At 42.5% G+C, this 19208-nt stretch overlaps 1 protein-coding gene across 1 annotated transcript in view; it reads right to left on the reverse strand.

The window, feature by feature from the left end:
* Positions 1-15681, reverse strand: part of si:ch211-214c7.4 (microtubule-associated protein futsch) — a 37239-nt gene extending 21558 nt beyond the window's left edge. Inside the window, exon 1 of the mRNA XM_049572977.1 lies at positions 15380-15681. The gene's annotated coding sequence lies outside the window, so the exon portion shown is untranslated. The remainder of the gene's footprint in view (positions 1-15379) is intronic.
* Positions 15682-19208: the final 3527 nt, after the last annotated feature.

Here is a 19208-nt window from a genome sequence, read left to right on the forward strand (position 1 = left end):
CCTCTGCCTTGAGGCAGTTTAATTACATCTGTCGTACCCAGTCTCTCGCTCGACTCGTCCAGACATCAGAAGTGGTGCCTGACAAAATGGGTCATTTTTAATACTGTGTCTAATACAAGCAGAGGGGGATTTAGCTGTGTTGAGAGCATGGCAGGGGTTTGGAATGCATTGTGCAGACCGCTGGAGGAGGTGGTGGATGACGGGGGCTGTTGATACTGATGCTGGGGCTTAATGTCATCTGTAGATTTACCTTAGAGTGCTGTAATTACAAAACAACACGAGACATAACACATTAGGAGTGTAACAGATTAACTCTGTCTAAACACAAGCCAGGGAAGGAAAATTAGGGACATTTCAGTCATTTCAAGTACTTTTTTCCTTAGGTGCCTTTTTGTATTAGAGCTGAAACAATTCACTGATCAACAGATAATTAATCAACTATTCCAATAATAAATGGATCCTTTAAAAGGCATACTACGTGGGATTTGTTGCTTTCAGTTTGTAAACACAACATTTAACTTCCTCCTCGGCTCAACGAGACAGAGCAGCGGTGGTCAAGCGAGCATGAGAGTGAATGAAGAGACAGAGCAGTGTTATGCTAATAATGAGTGACTAGCAAAAACAATTGTTTTGTCTATGAAACTTGACAGCTATTACTGAGCTGAATATTATACTTTGGTTAAATGATATTGTTGTTAATCCATGTTTTATGGCTGTTGGGAGAGGTCTGCCTTCCAGATAGCTCTGAGGTAGAAAAAGATCATGGTTTGGGTTAACGTGAAAAGATTTCTGACAGCAAGCCTTGAAGGTTAATTTATCCCATGTACTGTTTTATGTGTGTTAGTGGAGTCAATTTAAAGTAAACCTGACTGCACTTGAGTGGTTACAATTATTAACAATATCTACGCATTGTTTTTTCAAGGGTGGCAGCTTCTTCTGTAACCAACTGTGTTCAATGGGCATATTGTCTCATATCAATCACAGACCCCTGAACTGCGCTAAATCAATATCAGATTGTAACAGACTTCGGCAAATAATGTTTTGTTGTATTGTGGTGATATTAGTGAAACTACCATCGTTTAGACTGACAAAACAAGATACTTGAGGACAGCACTTTAGTCTCTGAGATATAATTACAGTAATTTATCACAATTTTCTGACATTTTATAGACCAAACAAATGATACCTTTATCAAGATGTCAGATAAACTTTTAGTGAATATATTTTGGTTGCAGCCCTAGTTTGGATATTAATCCAACCACTTCAGTTGCCTGATGTTGAGTTTTTTCGGTAAGATCCATGTCAATGATTCAGCTGCTCCACGATGATTAACGGTAGAAAGTGAATGCCTAAAGCAGCAACGGCATCAAGAGCACATCCGACCCATCCACATTCCAGCTCTACTGACTTCCTCAAGACTCCTCAGGGCTACACAGTGACAGCTGGCCGTGCATATGTGGGTGTGTGTGCACACTAGTAGGGAGTGGAGGGGTCAGAGGGAGCCCAATGAATGTGTGCGTGCTGTGTACATCACATGGAGCCGTGTGTGAGGAGAGTGCGAGTGAGCAAATAGTGTAGGATGAAAGTGTGCATGATGTGAAAATGTTATTGGCACAAATTTACATGCATACAGGCAAAATAAGTGAAAACTAGAATTAGCCGCCCGCCACTTTATGCATTCTTTCAAATCCACAGGCACACTTGATGATCTCTACATTCTTACTAGAACCGCACTTTTGACCATTCATAACAAATGAAAGCAGGCTTGTGAACTTGACCATGGTCAGAGGTGTAGGAGTGATCATCAGACAGCATATGTAGAGTATGACAGCGTTTACAACGAAGATATGAAACCCATGTGTCTTGTTTGTTCATCAACTTTCCTCTGGTGTTTGCTCAAGGCGTGAGCACAGAAAGAAAAACAGGCATACACAAATTTATGTAAATAAAACCTAAGAGGAAGAGGGTGGTCGGTTTATTCAGTGGAGTAATGAACAAAACAAGAGGTTTAATTGTGTTTGGGAAAGGACGGGGGTTTCCCCACTTTGGACTCAAGCTCCAGTCTCAGTTCAACATTATCAGATGTAGAGAAAACTGCTCACTTTAACTCCAATCCCTGTCTACTACCACCACCACCACCACCACTCCAAAAAACAAAAGAAATTACAGAACCCATTCTTTATTGACCAATGAAGAATCTAAAAACAGATTCATGCTAAAAGTGGGACAATAAATTGACTCGGAGCAGCAGGCTTTTACACACACACACACAGCCTCCCATTTCTCTTTCTGACCATAGAAGGCAGTAGTGCAGTTTCTGCTGTATCACCAAGTGAGTGTTTAGTTCACACACACACTCAGTGTGACAAGAGAGCCAGAGAAAGAAGAGAAATTCAATCTGCTGTTGGAACACGCACACATACGTCTCAGAGCATGCTGACAGGAGAGGCAGAGTACATATGAGCCAAGCATTTGAATATACAGCTCTACAGAGCACATTGCTGAATAGCTGCCTCCATCTCTGCACACCACGAGTCTTTGCAGCTCTCTCTCGCTCTGGCACACAAACACAAATATGGTACATCATGAGTCCTTGGAGCGTATTTCACAAACAAGGCCAAGAAAAAGGATATTTATCATTTTCAATGTTTCTATCTTACTCCTCTCGCGAATAAGAGTGACTGTGCTCCAGCTTTGATCAGTATCACAAAACTAACTTGTGACTTCTACAGTTAGAAAAACAAAGTCAGTTGAAAGCAGGCTAAGGACAGCAATGCATCATCAAAAGCAGAAAGCATGAAACAAATATGCACTGTACACTGATAACCAGAAAAGCACCAACATTGTCACGGTACCAAAATTGGGACCCACGGTATGATACCAGTGAAAGTATCACGGTTCTGAGTAGTATCAGGATACCACAGCAAAAATGAGGCAGATGTGCCTTTTGTCATTTATAAAAAGATAAATCACTTTTCTATAATACATCACTGATATTTCAATGGAATAAATTAGGCTATTTATTGACGTATTCATACTTCAAAAACAGCATCAATAAGTGATTAACATAGGGGGGGATTAAAATAAAATAAATAAATAAAATAAAAAATCAACCACCCACCCTCCTCCCCTGACAAGTAAAGAACAGTCTCTTCACAAGTAAAGAACAGACCCTAAAGTGCGGTGAGGTTTGTGGACCGTTACCTGCCACAAACAGAAATGTGAATGGCTCGTTTCTCCTCTGACATGTCACATACCTGTGTGCCACCACAGCTCACCTGTTCAGGTACTTATGACACAATTTCCAAGAGGAAATTATTGGACCTGGAGCCGGGCTTCTCGGTCGCCGTTATCTTGCGGTGGCCATAGCGCTCCGCTGTATTCCTGTCTGTGACCCCCATTCAACCCACAACCGGCAGGATTTGCCTTTCGTTTCTGCTGCTGGTTGAAATCTGTACTCGCACAGTGTGCTCCTGAATGATTTATTTTGCTTGCACAAAACTATTTTTAGTCGCAAATGCGAGTAAAATGCTCGCATCATAGAGCTCTGTAGTGGAAAACAAATCACTGTAGCATATATAAACAAATCTAGTAAAAGTAAAAGTAGTAGTCTAGTCTACAAGTAAAAAGAAATAAATAATAACTTTCACTGCTTAAAGATACTCAATAGCTCAGCTAACACCTGAAATGTCACTGGATACAAACCACCGCAGCAGCATATTGAGTGCCAGGTGGCCAGCGCACGCTGTTATTGGACGGTGCATGGACACTCACCCTCTTGCGAGTGGACTTTGAACTTATCCCACAGTAGTGGTACTGTGAGGTACCGTAGTACTACGGTACTCCAACATTATGGTATCATACAGTACAGGCCAAAAGTTTGGACACACCTTCTCATTCAATGCGTTTTCTTTATTTTCATGACTATTTACATTGTAGATTCTCACTGAAGGCATCAAAACTATGAATGAACACTTTTGGAGTTATGTACTTAACAAAAAAAGGTGAAATAACTGAAAACATGTTTTATATTCTAGTTTCTTCAAAATAGCCACCCTTTGCTCTGATTACTGCTTTGCACACTCTTGGCATTCTCTCCATGAGCTTCAAGAGGTAGTCACCTGAAATGGTTTCCACTTCACAGGTGTGCCTTATCAGGGTTAATTAGTGGAATTTCTTGCTTTATCAATGGGGTTGGGACCATCAGTTGTGTTGTGCAGAAGTCAGGTTAATACACAGCCGACAGCCCTATTGGACAACTGTTAAAATTCATACTATGGCAAGAACCAATCAGCTAACTAAAGAAAAACGAGTGGCCATCATTACTTTAAGAAATGAAGGTCAGTCAGTCCGGAAAATTGCAAAAACTTTAAATGTGTCCCCAAGCGGAGTCGCAAAAACCATCAAGCGCTACAACGAAACTGGCACACATGAGGACCGACCCAGGAAAGGAAGACCAAGAGTCACCTCTGCTTCTGAGGATAAGTTCATCCGAGTCACCAGCCTCAGAAATCGCAAGTTAACAGCAGCTCAGATCAGAGACCAGATGAATGCCACACAGAGTTCTAGCAGCAGACCCATCTCTAGAACAACTGTTAAGAGGAGACTGCGCCAATCAGGCCTTCATGGTCAAATAGCTGCTAGGAAACCACTGCTAAGGAGAGGCAACAAGCAGAAGAGATTTGTTTGGGCCAAGAAACACAAGGAATGGACATTAGACCAGTGGAAATCTGTGCTTTGGTCTGATGAGTCCAAATTTGAGATCTTTGGTTCCAACCGCAGTGTCTTTGTGAGACGCAGAAAAGGTGAACGGATGGATTCCACATGCCTGGTTCCCACTGTGAAGCATGGAGGAGGAGGTGTGATGGTGTGGGGGTGTTTTGCTGGTGACACTGTTGGGGATTTATTCAAAATTGAAGGCACACTGAACCAGCATGGCTACCACAGCATCCTGCAGCGACATCCCATCCGGTTTGCATTTAGTTGGACGATCATTTATTTTTCAACAGGACAATGACCCCAAACACACCTCCAGGTTGTGTAAGGGCTATTTGACCAAGAAGGAGAGTGATGGAGTGCTGCGGCAGATGACCTGGCCTCCACAGTCACCGGACCTGAACCCAGTCGAGATGGTTTGGGGTGAGCTGGACCGCAGAGTGAAGGCAAAGGGGCCAACAAGTGCTAAACACCTCTGGGAACTCCTTCAAGACTGTTGGAAAACCATTTCAGGTGACTACCTCTTGAAGCTCATGGAGAGAATGCCAAGAGTGTGCAAAGCAGTAATCAGAGCAAAGGGTGGCTATTTTGAAGAAACTAGAATATAAAACATGTTTTCAGTTATTTCACCTTTTTTTGTTAAGTACATAACTCCACATGTGTTCATTCATAGTTTTGATGCCTTCAGTGAGAATCTACAATGTAAATAGTCATGAAAATAAAGAAAATGCATTGAATGAGAAGGTGTGTCCAAACTTTTGGCCTGTACTGTATGTACTGTGGTGTTTAAGTACCGCGGTCTACCATTGGTACCAGTATACCGTGCAACACTAGTCACATGTAAGTCTATCTTCATGCTTAAAGCTCACTGTGTGTGAAATAGTCTTCACTTCTCTCCAGCAAAATCATCTAACATAATGTGATCTTAAAATGATGCTGACAGCTTCCACCGGGTTAGAAACAACCAATAAACATCAAGCCAATGGAGGATGATGTAGCTTGTCAGCCACTATCAGTATATGTGCAACACTGCCATTGGATTATTGACTTTTGGCACAGCATCCCACTGGCTGTGAATAGCACAGGCACCCTGAAATGGAAATTCCTTTTATCTGAGAAAATGCTGTCATCCAGGTCATAGCTTAAATTTGACAGAGGCAACCGCAGCTGCTGTTTGCTATGGACGATGTTTTTTGCCGATCTGTGAGGATTCATCAGTTCAGAGGGGATTTGTTCTGGTTTTGAGTACTGCCTCTGCAATGGTCGAGCAAACCTATCATGTCAGACTTGTGTGTTGGTATAAACTGATGAAAAGAAAGAGATTGCCCTTGAAAATAAAACACACAAGTTTCAGCTGTCCAGAACATTTGACATGACAGTACTCCACCTGTTCCACCAGAGACGACATATGACCAAGGTGAGTAGGCTGGAGATGACTGTCAACATTACAACACCCATTAATCACCTAATGCATTCCTCAGCAGGGTTTCAGACAGGCGAGAAAACACGCACACATACTCTTGTACTTCTATCTTTGTGAGGACTCTCACTGACATAATGCATTCCCTAGCCCCTTACCCTACCCTTAACCGTCACAACTAAATGCCTTACCCCAACACTTACCCAAACCCTGATTCTAATCTGAACCCTAAAACCAAGCTTTAACTCCCAAACAGGCATTTGGGAAAATGAGGACTGGCCAAAATGTCTTCACTCTGGTTAAAAATAATTTTTGTTTGGACCTCACTATGTAGCATGTATAAGTACACACATATATATACACACAGAGAAAGCAAAACAACCCCATTACTTGTGGGGCACTGGGGGATAATTATGTCGAGAGATGCTGGTATTCTCTCTCCCGGTCTCTCAACAATGTCTCATTAAAACAAAACCACAGAAACGCATACTGTCTGTACATCCCATCTATTTACTTAAGAGCACACAAAAGCTCTTCTCAATTCAAGCTTATGTTACTATTGGAAGACCAGTCAGAGCTACTGCAGGGCCTGGTTCCTGAGCCCGTGTGCTAAGTTGTCATCATCAGAAACACTGTCGTATCTGAATGCTGTTACTGTAAATGCACAACTAAGAGTAACTAATGTCCCAGCTGTACTATCAACGTAGATCTGTCCAATTTAAAACAAAGCTAAAAGTGCTTTTAAGAGTAACCACTAGTCAAAACAATAGACAACATAAATTGGAGAATTCTTACTGTTCCGAAACACAAAACTATACAACCTGCTTTCCATTGATATGTGGTGAATCATTGGCTTTTGTTCTGGTACAACAGGAGTGATGCCTTTAGGCTGTATTATGCCAAAGAAAAGGAAGCACTCCAACCTTAATTATCCGCATTTAGAGGCTCCTCACCCCTTGCAAAAAGCTATCAAGAAGATAAATGACACGCCATGCATCTCGTTATCTGTAGACAAAGGAACGCATTAACCCTCAATGATTTTACCGACTGACCGTCTTCTCCTCATCTGTCCAAATAACAAGACTGTGTGCACGTGCTGACAAGCCCTACATCACCGTATTTCATCCCAAGACTGCGTTCATGCTGAGGAATACTTCCTCTGAATAACCCAGCTTCTACATCTACAAACTGTATTCTCCAAAGTGTCTTTTTGCCATGAACCCCTGCGTTTCTGGGCAGTAATTTATCCAAAGCAAGTGGCCTAGGCCTAGGACAACTATGACCCGATCAAGCTAATACCCAGATACTGAAAATTAACTCCAGCTTTAACATTTGGAGTAAAGCCAAATCCCTAAACAAAATGATAGGAAGGAGGAAAATGCACCTGGAAGATATCCAACTTAAGACTTGAACATGGTTATACTTTAAGATCAAACTCTACAGTGTCATATAAAGCTTCAGTGATAAGCCCAGATTGTTCCAAGTGTACCATAGCAATGTGTAACCCCCCCCCAAGCATGATTTACAGACAAAGATAAGGGATGTGACTTAAACCTAAACATTTAGATCAGTGGAGAAGATGATTGTTACATAAGAATAGCATAGCATTATAATATTCTGTTCACTCTGTCTCCATAGATACAATATTCAAACAGATTTAAAAAGCCCCTGACAAGATGTTAGCATTGACAAAAAAACAATTAAACAATGCCCTTCGCAGAAAAAAAACACAACACTTTCATCAAGAGGGGGTTGGGTTTGAGGCTAAGCAGGCAGCTTATTCTAATCAATTCCAAACGGGACACTAACATGTGCTAAGTGACTGTAAGCTACTCAATAAGGCCATTAGGAGCAGGTGGTTAAGTGTGCCTACAAGTTAAGTGGACTAAGCCAGTTAGCCTTTAAGGGAGTGGCAGTCCAAACGGGATAGACTAGCAGCTACTGGCAGTGGAGTGGTCTGAAAGGCTGAAGGGAAATGGGTTGCAATCTGTTACAAACCTGGCAGGGTTTTAAAAATGCACCAGTCTGCTGCCAGTCCCTGCAGCCACCGGGATAGGCTGACAGTGGGCGAGTTAAGTAGATAGGGTGGCATCATTAACAACCAGGGAGAGAACTGAGTGTATGTAATCAGATCAGGTCAAAAACAACAACACTCACCATGATCATCTTAAGTGTGCGTGCATAATTGAGTATAACATTTGGGTACTATGAGGGGGAGGGGGAGGGGGGACAAACCCTATTGTCTGCACTGTGCACCATGTAACCCCCCCCCCCCCCCCCCCCAGGCATGGTGCCGAGGGGGGTGGGGGTGGGTTTTGAGTGGATTAACTGGTGCAACGAGATGGAGGAGCAGCTGGCGTGGGTAACTTCACCCAAAAGAACCCAGGGATATCGAATAGGCTGCAGGGTGAAAGAGGAAGGATGGATGACACGATGATGATGGGTGGTGACATGGATATTACATGCAGGGACTTAATGCATACAATCTAAGATCAACCTGTTCATTAAGGACTGCTAGTTTGTCACACGTTCAATTTTACTTCCCATTTAGACACCTACATCTGCTGCTGTAGTCCCACGCCACTGCTAATTCATGACATTAAAAAGTTAAGGCCCAGACAGACCACACCGGCATCAAAGACTCGTGGCAATGAAGGACGACTGTTGCGTCACTTGTGTCTCAGCAAAAAAGTTGCACCATAACCACTGCAAAGACAACAACAAATGGCCAACTAAAACATGAATTCTGCACCTGTGTGAAAGGAAATAACTCTTCATATCAGCAGGTGGTGGTAGTCTGTATTCGTCATTTAAAAAAGGACACTGGAAAACTAACAGGATGGACTCAATACACCAGTTAGCACTTTAACACCACAACCCAGTGTTGACAGAACAAATGATAATTACCATGCGCTAGCGATTACAATTACAAACTGTTTCTGTTAAATAGCTCAATTGCTAAAAACATGATCCTACCTAAGCCGTATTTTTGCTTTCCTCGCTTCTGTATCTCTTTCTGTGCACTGTGCTGAACTACCAATCAGTGATTTCATTCACCAAGGAGCTCCACTGTCTTGAACGCAAAGCCGTCAAGGGCCAACTAATGTCAACGTTGTGACACATACCGCAAAAACTAGGGTGACGGACGCTCATCGATGGCCTGACATTACCAAAGGCCGACCATTGGCTTGGTGTGTCTGGGCCATAGACTTTATAAAAGGAGATGGACAACATGATAGCTCCTCAAAAGTGAGGCCCAAAACATCTCGATTGCAACCTGGTGGCTGGCTGCAGTACAGGCCATAGGCCCCGCCCCTCCATGTTAGCAGATGGGATATGGGCCAAAATAAAGCAGTACATGTCAAATAAATTTATCCGAAAAATGGTTTCTGTCATTGTAAGTAGTTCTTATCACACTGCCATTTGTTCAAATGTTTTTATAATAAGTTTGGTTTTAATTGATAATATGATACTATAAAAAGGGGATTTGATGTCGTGACTGACAGCTATGTGTACCAATCAATGGCGCTGCTAGCAATGGCGCTGCTAGCAATGGGGCTGGACAGGTGTTTGGGCGGGAACTTGACACTGCGGAGATTGCTACTGCGCAGACTCTGCCTCCCAATAATGTCACCAGTTAAAGATGGCAGCAGCTGCATCTGGGATATTTTGGTTTCAATTTTGTACCATGGTGGTAAGCGAAGATGCGATGTCCATCTTTATATACAATCTGGGCCTTTAGATTGTTCATACTGTAAATGCCAACATAAAGTATCAGTTTCTGGTCAAGCTAACATTTTCTCACTTCCTCTCACTATCTCATTTTTAGATCAGTAAAGTCAATTAAATGTTGTTTAAATGTTTACCAACAAATAATTATCCCTTAAAGACACACCTGCTCACAAAAGTAAAGTTTAACCTCGTTTGAAACAGAGGATGTGTGGTATAAATTAGCAGAGAGGCTGCAGGGGATTGCTAGAAATGGATGAATAATATAGCTCAGCAGGAAGTTATAAAATGACTATGGCTATAAAATCGATTTAGACCAGCCATACTGCAGTATAAGACTCATACCAGCTATCCGCCAAGGACCTTTGTCCTGTTATCTCCTTCTCTTTTTCCATTTCCTGTTGCTGTCCAACGTCAACTAACTAATAAAAGTAGGAGGGGGAGGCTGGAGAGGAAAACCTCGTATTCACATTATTTCATTACTCTGTATTCAGTAACTTAAATTAAGTATTAAAAAACACAAGACAAACGAATCAAACTAAGATATGTCAAGGATGGTTGGCTGTAGAGAAGCCAGAGCTGATATCACATTTGCCGTATTAAAGCCAGCCAGCGGCTCCTCTTCTTTGCACCAGTCAACTAGCTATAGACAGGCAGGCAGATAGTCAATACAATGCTGGAGGGCCCGAGGGCCAGATCAGTTACCATGCCTCTGACTGGGCAGGGGTGAGCTGAGGCCAGATGGACAGTGATCCCACACCTCGCCTGCCTCTCTGACAGCCACACCCCTGATCTGTGCAAACCACACACAAACCCATTACTGGATACACACAGGATTGACTTTCTCTTGCATATCAAGAGGCAGAGCATGGGATGAGAACAGGATATGCCCGGCGTGCTCAACACAAACAAACACACCCGTATAGCTGCTGTGCACTCTGATTCACCTCAGACAGACCTGGATCAATAACTAAATGGATCAAAATATACGGCTTTGCTTCGGTAGAGACAGCTGCTACACACAGCAAATGGGGTCAAGTTGAGAAAACATGCTCATCATACAATATACTTGTGCACCCTCTCTTTTCAAACAGTTAAAACACACACACACACACACACACACACACACACACACACACCTTCTTGTTAACTGCAAATATGCCAGATCTATACAATGCTGCATTATGTAACAGTGCAAATACTGACCCAAATTCACCTTTCAATTTTTTTTTAAGGTCTACATTGGCAAGACAATGCTGAATGTCTACAAGATAGCATGCAAGACTCCCAAAATGAGCTAACAAACAGACTACAAAAGTGCTGAATTACTCTTTCAATAATTACAGTGCACTGAGCCCAGCTTCACAGTCCCAGACAGACTGAGTGCCTAAAAATGCAGCGCCAGCGTCCACCGCTTTATCCTAATGGGCAGGAGAGTGCCAGCCTCCAAACCACAGTGACGAGAGTTACAGCACTACACCATCTTACCATCCCACAGCTGCACAGCCAGGAGCAACACAGGGGATGCACAAGAAACCTGAGGGTGAATAATGAAATGTAGTTTAACCCTGAATGTCATCCAAAGCAGATGCAGCAAAGCACGAAGGAGCTGAATATCCACGGGGTGGGTCTGAGCCTGACACTGGTTGCAGGCTGTAAAAGCAGCTGACTTCCAAGCAGATGCAAATGCTCTGCCCTGTGCAAGAGCTGTGCTGTCCTTTCAGCTGTTCTCAGACAAGGTACAAGCTAAAGAGTACCAATGTCCCTGTGGTATAGATGATAGCTTTTATAAATTCACTAAGAGCTGAAACAATTAGTCAATGGGCAACAATTTTCATATTAAATTAGCTTTTTTTTTTAATAAACTGCCCAACATTTTCTGGTTCCAGCTTCTCAAACCTGAATGTGAATTTTAGCTTTATCTTCTCCATAATGGCTATAAAAACACCAAAACACTGATGCTTCTTGATACGGCAGGGTCAAATTGGTGAGTACATTCTGTTCTCAGTGTTGGATCACGGTGGAGAAAAGATCTGAACCCATGACCTCAACATCCACAACCATCATAACCTCTCACAGCTGTTGCACTGATGCACATGAACCAACGCTAAGCTGAATAAACAGCACAGACCATCAGCCCCCCAGATGTATTAATCCAACAGCAAATCACACCATTTAACAGAGGGAAGCTGACACTACAAACAGAAGCAACTAGTCTTTGTTCACAGGTCTGTCATCTCAGATAAAATCAACTTTCTGGCAGGTTGGCGTAGGTTGCTGAATCTGACATAGCTTCACAAGCTTAAGAAGAGCTCTCAGGTAGCTGAGCATAAAGTATTCAGGGTGTTCAAAGTATTTCAGTGATATCAGAAGATACAGGGCAGGTATTTCACCCACTCAGTTACAGAGCATTAGCCTAGATTTGCTTCTTAACGTTTGGCATTTTGAACAGTCACACGACCACAAATGTAGCAATGTCAACCACCTGCATTTTTTCAGACTGTCGCGCCAGAAATAAACACCCCATTAGGCGCCACAGACCAGCCTGAGTCATAGATGTAGCCATTTTTAAGTTGACAAAACTAAAGAGAGACAATATACTATGAACTTGAGGCAATCCTGCAAACCAACAGATAAAGGAATAAACTTAGAAAAGTAAAAAGTTCTAGCAGTTGTAGATCATTAAGTTACTGTAAATATTATGACTGTGACAAACCGTGTTCAGAGCAGTCAGGGTTTATAAAGTACTTCCTTTGCTTAATGCTTGCAGTTTCCTCTTTTGTAAACCACCTTGTCCAATCCCTTGAGACTTATCTCAAGGTTATAGGATGCAGTGAAATGAGAGAACTATTTTGAGCAACTCTTGGCTCTGGCTTGCTTTGGCCTTTAGGAAGAGGAAAGGGAAACAGAGGTGTTGACAGTGGAAGTTGCTGTGCAGAATGAAAACACAGGGCTGTGTCCCAATTCAGACGTTGGGTCTGGCTAAATCCGTGGGTCTTACACAGAAACTGAGGGGCAGGCAAAACCTGTTCCCGATCCTCTGGAAATAACATAGTCTAGCCTCAAAAAGACACAAAAAATAACAGTTGACTTAGAGGTATCGCCGAAGATGCTTCCCTTGACCTGTTCTTTTTAGGGCTATTTGAAAGCTAAAAACTTGAAACTTGAAAAATTGATTTATCACCTTGAGCTCATTACTTTTTCTGATATCTCTTAAGAATTGCTTATAAACGTGATGATTCTGAAATGATGACATGGTTCAAAAGTATGTTAGAGGAAAACAGATTACTCCTGTTTCTCAGAAAAGCCAGCTGTGAAATGTGGTTAAATATAATAGATTTCATATACTCTATATCGGTGACTGACATTGACAGTACTTCTTACTCAGCACTTCTTCTCCCAAATCCCTTAGAGGTCTAACAGGAAGTCAGTTACATAAGCAGTGTCACAATGTAGGACAATACACTGTATGTTTCTGTCTGTAAGAGACTGTATGGCAAACAATAGGAATATATACATTCCTGACATCAAAGGCCCAGTTTGTGGCAAAGGGAAGAACATCTGGGCTTTACATTTCAATTTGGGGGGTTAATAATGTCAGAGGTAAAAAACCAAAAAGTATTTAGAAAGAAAAGTGTTCGAATTGCAGTCATTATATTTTATACATCTTGTCAGTTGGACTCCAAACACCAAGGAAGTAAAGCCAATCTCAACAAAACGCTAGGGTTTCAATAGCTCGTAGAGGAAGTTACACGATTTCATTTGAACTTGTGATGGCTGACTGGCACCAGTGACTGTTGACCGACTAAGTGCAAATACCTGATAAATATAATGCGGCCCCATGATGTTTCCCAACGTTACTCATTAACAAAGCGCACCTTAACGCACCATTAAGAGCGTTGACCAGTGCACACTGGATTGTGGGATACTGCGGGCCACAAACGCTACACCAGTTGATTTTCAAAAGGGAGAATAGGAGCACACTGATCAATTTACAACCTGTGATAGCTCAAACAGACCAGATACACCAGCTGACTACTTCATATTCAGGCAAAGATGGCTGCATCTCTGTGCCCTTGGTATGGGACATAGCATCAGTGATCCTTCAGTGAGCACTTGGAGCTCAGCCATAACGTCAGTAACGGTGTTATGGAAAGAGGGAGAGAAAACCACATGCATGTGTCATTCACACATGGTTTCACACCCAGGCGAGAAACTCCTCAGCAACAACACACACACCCTCTGGCAGCAGTGGCACAGGGTTTCAGGAAGTGACACAACCCCAGTGAGTGTCGGCATGTCAGATATCTTTTTAAACCCAGAGAGAGTCACTGCTCCCACACCCAAACCCTGCCCGCCACACCCACACAGCCCAAAACACACTGATTATGTAATGCAGACTGTGAGCCAAAACCTGACTGATAAACAGCATCCCTCTATCACTGAGATCTGCAGACGGTGCCGTGTGATAGTCTGCCTCTGAGCTCTCTGTATTCTTCGCTTTTCTCATGTGGCTCTGCCAAATCAAAAATGAGATCACTCCACGTGCAGGGATGCAAATACCAAAACAGAGATGATGGTTATCTTGGAAAGAAACAACTGAAAAGGCACTGAAGGACTTGGGTGTGCAGACAAGAAATCCAGGGTGCAAGCTACGTCAAAATGACTTATTTAAATCAGTGATGTGTGAATTCTGCTCATGCATACATTTTAGCAAAGTAGTTAATGAACAAATGATAAACAAAGACATGGCCTCCCCAGATAAACTGAAAAAAAGAGCCCAGATGAGATATTTTCAATCAGTTCATTGACAGGAAATGCTACTATATTTTAAACACATGGAAGAGATTGATTTGTAGATATTCTCCCACCACACTGTAATGCTGTATTGTTTGGATCCCTGTCAACGACCCCTATGTGGTCCCAGGACCCCACGTTTGAAGCCATTGTTATGAGAGTTTCAGGGTGTTTTTTCATGCCTCAAGTGGAGCTTTAATAACACCATTTGTCTCTGAGCACAAACACGCTGAATTCTCCCAGGTTCAGCAAAGGGCCCAGCATAGCCTCACAGAACAATAGCGGTGTACGCTGGAGCAGCCTGCTGAGGGAAACACATGAAGCCAGTCAATAAACTAAACCAGATACAAGTAAGACCGTGCCAGCTGAGTCTCGTACCAGTGCACACCAAAACAAATGGCGGTTTGAGAGTCAAACACGTTGAAACCACCGCCCAGCCGTTTCGTACCATGCTAACGTTACACATCCATCATCACATCCAGCCACACACTGGACTCTCCACACTGCAAACAGGGCGTCTGGCTTCACAACAAATGATGTTTGGTTCATTTAAAATTCGCACAAAATACCAGGGTGAGCTCCTCGGAGCAAAAACAGTCATTTTCGATGTACTTTACGGATAAAATGGCACAAAGAAACGAGAAGGTGATGCAACGTAACTTCAATTTATAATTTCGCTCGCGCAAGAAACGTTACAACGTCATAAATTGCCCGTACCTTCCAACTGCCGCCTCTGTTCCTGGAGGCTCCTGGAGAAACAAACAGTCCCTCCCTGTCGGTCCAGCGCTGAGGGAAGATGCACTAAATATGTCGACAGAGCCGTAAATTTCACCGGACTAACAATAACCCCGCGCAGTCAGCGACGAGCGTCGCTCTCCGTGTTCTTCCCTCCACGTTTGAGCAGCGGCAGGCTGCTCCTCTTCATGTAGGATGGACCCAGGCGGGAGGAGGGGGAGAGCGGGGAGTGACCGAGGAGTCCGGCGGCAGATTGAAGATGAAGCGTGGTGGTCATAAAGAGGATGCATATTAAATCCCGCGAGCGGTCCAATCAACAGCGCGAGACTGGTGGTTATGCAAAGCAGCAGTGACGTCAAATTCAAACGCAAGCTCGAGCCCTGGGGTCCGAGGCCACCTAGGGGTGCTGAGAAGAGTGTCGTGGGGATTTAGGAGTAGTTTAATTGTTTAAAAACGAAGGACAAGGAGTGTTTATGATGTATGTAACACAGCTTCGTTGTTATGATGAAAATACACAAAACAAAAAACTATAAAAGGCAGTAGCAAAACTAAAGTGCATCTTTTAATAGAAAGAATCACTAAATAATTAAGTTCCAACAAGCAAGCAAAACATCCTCAAGCTGAATCGTCCAACAGAAAGCCAGTGAAAAGAGGTTAAAGGGCTATTCCAGCAATTTAATATTGCACTTTCATAAAGTTGGGGGACTCACAAGAAGCAAACTTGAAGCACTAGAGGCTGAGATATCCTGATCTGTGTCCTTTTGTCCCTACTATGGGTCAAACTACAAAATAAATACATAAAAATCCTACATTTCCCATGATAGCATTATTTCTTTTGACCCTGAAAATGCCCATGTTATTATTGTTTGCACCAAATACATTTTTGTTCTCAGAGTTCAAGCTGGGATAACCCTGATTACCATGTTTCTTTTTCAGTCTCCAGGAGACGGGATAACAAGCGAAACTACGACAGTTTCACTTCTCTTGTGGTACTATATAAGAAACAACAAAATGAGGTTCCTGTCAGTGGTGTCTGATGATAGAAGAAGCAGTAGAATATTAACTAATGATCTATGTTGGAAATGCCAACACAGTATTTGGGATTGTCCACTTATTTGGCCCTTTTGGAGTAAAATTCTTAGACACATGAGTAAATGGCTAGGTAAGACTTTGCCAGTGTCCCAAAGACTGTGTTTATTTGGGGGACAGATCACAAGTACATAGGGATGAATTCACCGTAGCTATGGGTGGAGTCATTACAGCTGCTAGAACAATACTCAGGTACTGGAAGTCAACGAAACCCCCAGAAATAAAAGAATGGGTCGACTATATGACAAAAACTACCTCTTATGAATCCATGCTGACTAGGATGACTAACCAGGCTCAAGGACCAATCTGGGGGGATTTTTGGAATTATTTTGCATTGTCTGCGGGCCTGGAAGTGTGATTTTTGTTTTGTCTTTCCCTGGAAATTGTTTTGGTTTTGTTTATTCCTTTTTGAAACAAATATCACTGTTAATTTTCATGTGTTAATTTATTGAAATTTTATTTAGTTATTTTGATTGTTTTTTGGCAGATTGGGACTGGTGCTGTACCCCCTCTTGTACGGATCACTATTACCCTGTTTGTATTATTTTTGCCAGTCAAGATCCAATGTCTCATTTGACATGTAGATCCGCCATGTTTCTGTTTCATTATTTTCCTTTATTATTGTTACTTGGCAGGTAAAATTACATGTGACACCAGCTATACCACAACAACAAAAAAAAAACTCAGGGGCTTTATCACATGGAAATCAGGAGTATTTTAATCTGTGCAAGTAATTGCAATGAGGCTTCAGTAATTCCATTGTTGCCACCTGCTGTGTAGGTCAAGTGTGTGATTCACTGTCATTCTCTACCGAGAAGCAACACAATCTCATTCATCAGACTGGGTTTCCCAAAAATATCTGTTTGGGTGCTTTAGGCATGAAATGAATAAGAAATAAATCATTGACACTCCACATGCACTCCCTGGATTTTTCTTCCACCCGCATGTTTACTCTCTGTGCTTGAAACGAAATTTGAGTCACCAAGTTGCATGGTTAATATTATTCTGTCTGCACATACACACAAGGGTTTTCTGTTTCCTGAGATTTGGATTGCTGGGAGTACGCCTGAATAAAAAAGGTATTCTTTCAGAATGAAAGAGTGAATGTGAAAAGTTCACATCTCTGCTTGTAGTTCAGCACAGTGTCCACTTCCCTATGGTACAAGCCCACAATAGTTGTGAGTTGAATGCTTTTTTTTTAAGCTGCAGCTGCAGGCGCCACAATAGAAATCGATGAAAAGGGAGAAGACATACAAAGACTATTGCAACTCACAGAGAGAGGAAATAGTGAATGGTTGAAGACATCTGACATCAACTGTTGTTTTCTCCAATAAAGCTCAGAGACGGGGGAAAGAATGGCGATATTAAGAGGAAACAGCCCGGGGCGAAGAGAAATTTAAAACTTTGTGAGTTAAAGGAGAAATGAAGGCTTACCAGAAACCATTCACCACAGACTCATCAGTGAACACGTTCTCAATGTGCCTCAATGGAGAGTGAGAGTGTGTGAGTCATGTTTCAGCTCTGCGTCTCCATCCCTGCTCCTTACAGGACTCTGGCAGATGTTTCATCAGCAGCTTGTCAGCCCTTCCAATCTACGAGGGGGAAACCCAAAACTCTCCCTTAAGTTTAATTCCTCATCTTAAACTCATTGTTAGTGAGCAGTTTGAATTATTAATTTGCAGAAAAACATTAAATAATTTCAATGTTAATGCAGATCTGAGTCCAGAAACCAAATTCTTGCCACAGGAAGCTGCCTCTTGGGTGTGGATCCACCAGAAGTATGTCAGTAAACCGTTTTAGACTCCTTCTTTTATTCAACCAAACTCAGCACTAATGGCGTCCATCATTATATCACAGAGCTGAAAAAGCTACTAAATCCTCTCACATCCTGCCCATCCATTTCAGATTGCTTCATAATGTTGTTACACAAGGGTGTGGCTCAGCACTGCAGGGCTCTGCTAGAAATCCTTAACAGAATTAGGATACACGGATAATCTACAGAGCTTTTATACACAGACTTAGCTTCTTTGAAATCTGTTTCTTGAGTGTGGTCTGGTCACCCATCTGCCCAAACACCTAGTAGCGTGGACAGCTGCACACACTGCCTGTGGCACAAAACACACTCTGCAAGCCCACACACAAACACACACTGTCAAACTCAGTAGACGATACAAGACAGGAAAAGGAAACTGCTGCTGCTGCTGCTGCTGCAGGCCTGCAGTTTTGATCTGAGGTGCTTTGTTAATATAAAAAGGCCCTGAACTTCAAACAGCGAGCCACAAGTGACTGGGTTTTAATTCAAGCTGAGATCAAACTTGCATCAACAAAGCACCACACCCAAGCTCAGCACACTGAAACTCAAACTGATGGACCATTAGCAGCTTCTGGAGCAAGATAATACTTCAGGGCTTTCACTGTACATCAAAGGCACTAAGTAAAAGTAGTATGGCGTATACAGACGTCATGTCAAAAAAAAAAGAAAAACCTGCCAAAAATGCTAATTCTCTACTGTAAGAGAAACAGATGAAACATTTCTATGAGGCACATTCAGCTCTGCATCCTACATTTGGCTTCCCTCTCACACAGTCTGACATGAAGCATCAAGGCGTCGCTAAAGCAGTACATAATGTATGATGATATTAGAGTTAAGTGGGTGGAAGGCTGTGGAAGATGTGCTACATCAGCTGCCAAGCCTCACTTGGGAAGCTCAATAAGCAGGAAA

Source organism: Epinephelus fuscoguttatus, linkage group LG3, assembly GCF_011397635.1.
Source record: "Epinephelus fuscoguttatus linkage group LG3, E.fuscoguttatus.final_Chr_v1".
Lineage (NCBI taxonomy): Eukaryota > Metazoa > Chordata > Actinopteri > Perciformes > Serranidae > Epinephelus > Epinephelus fuscoguttatus.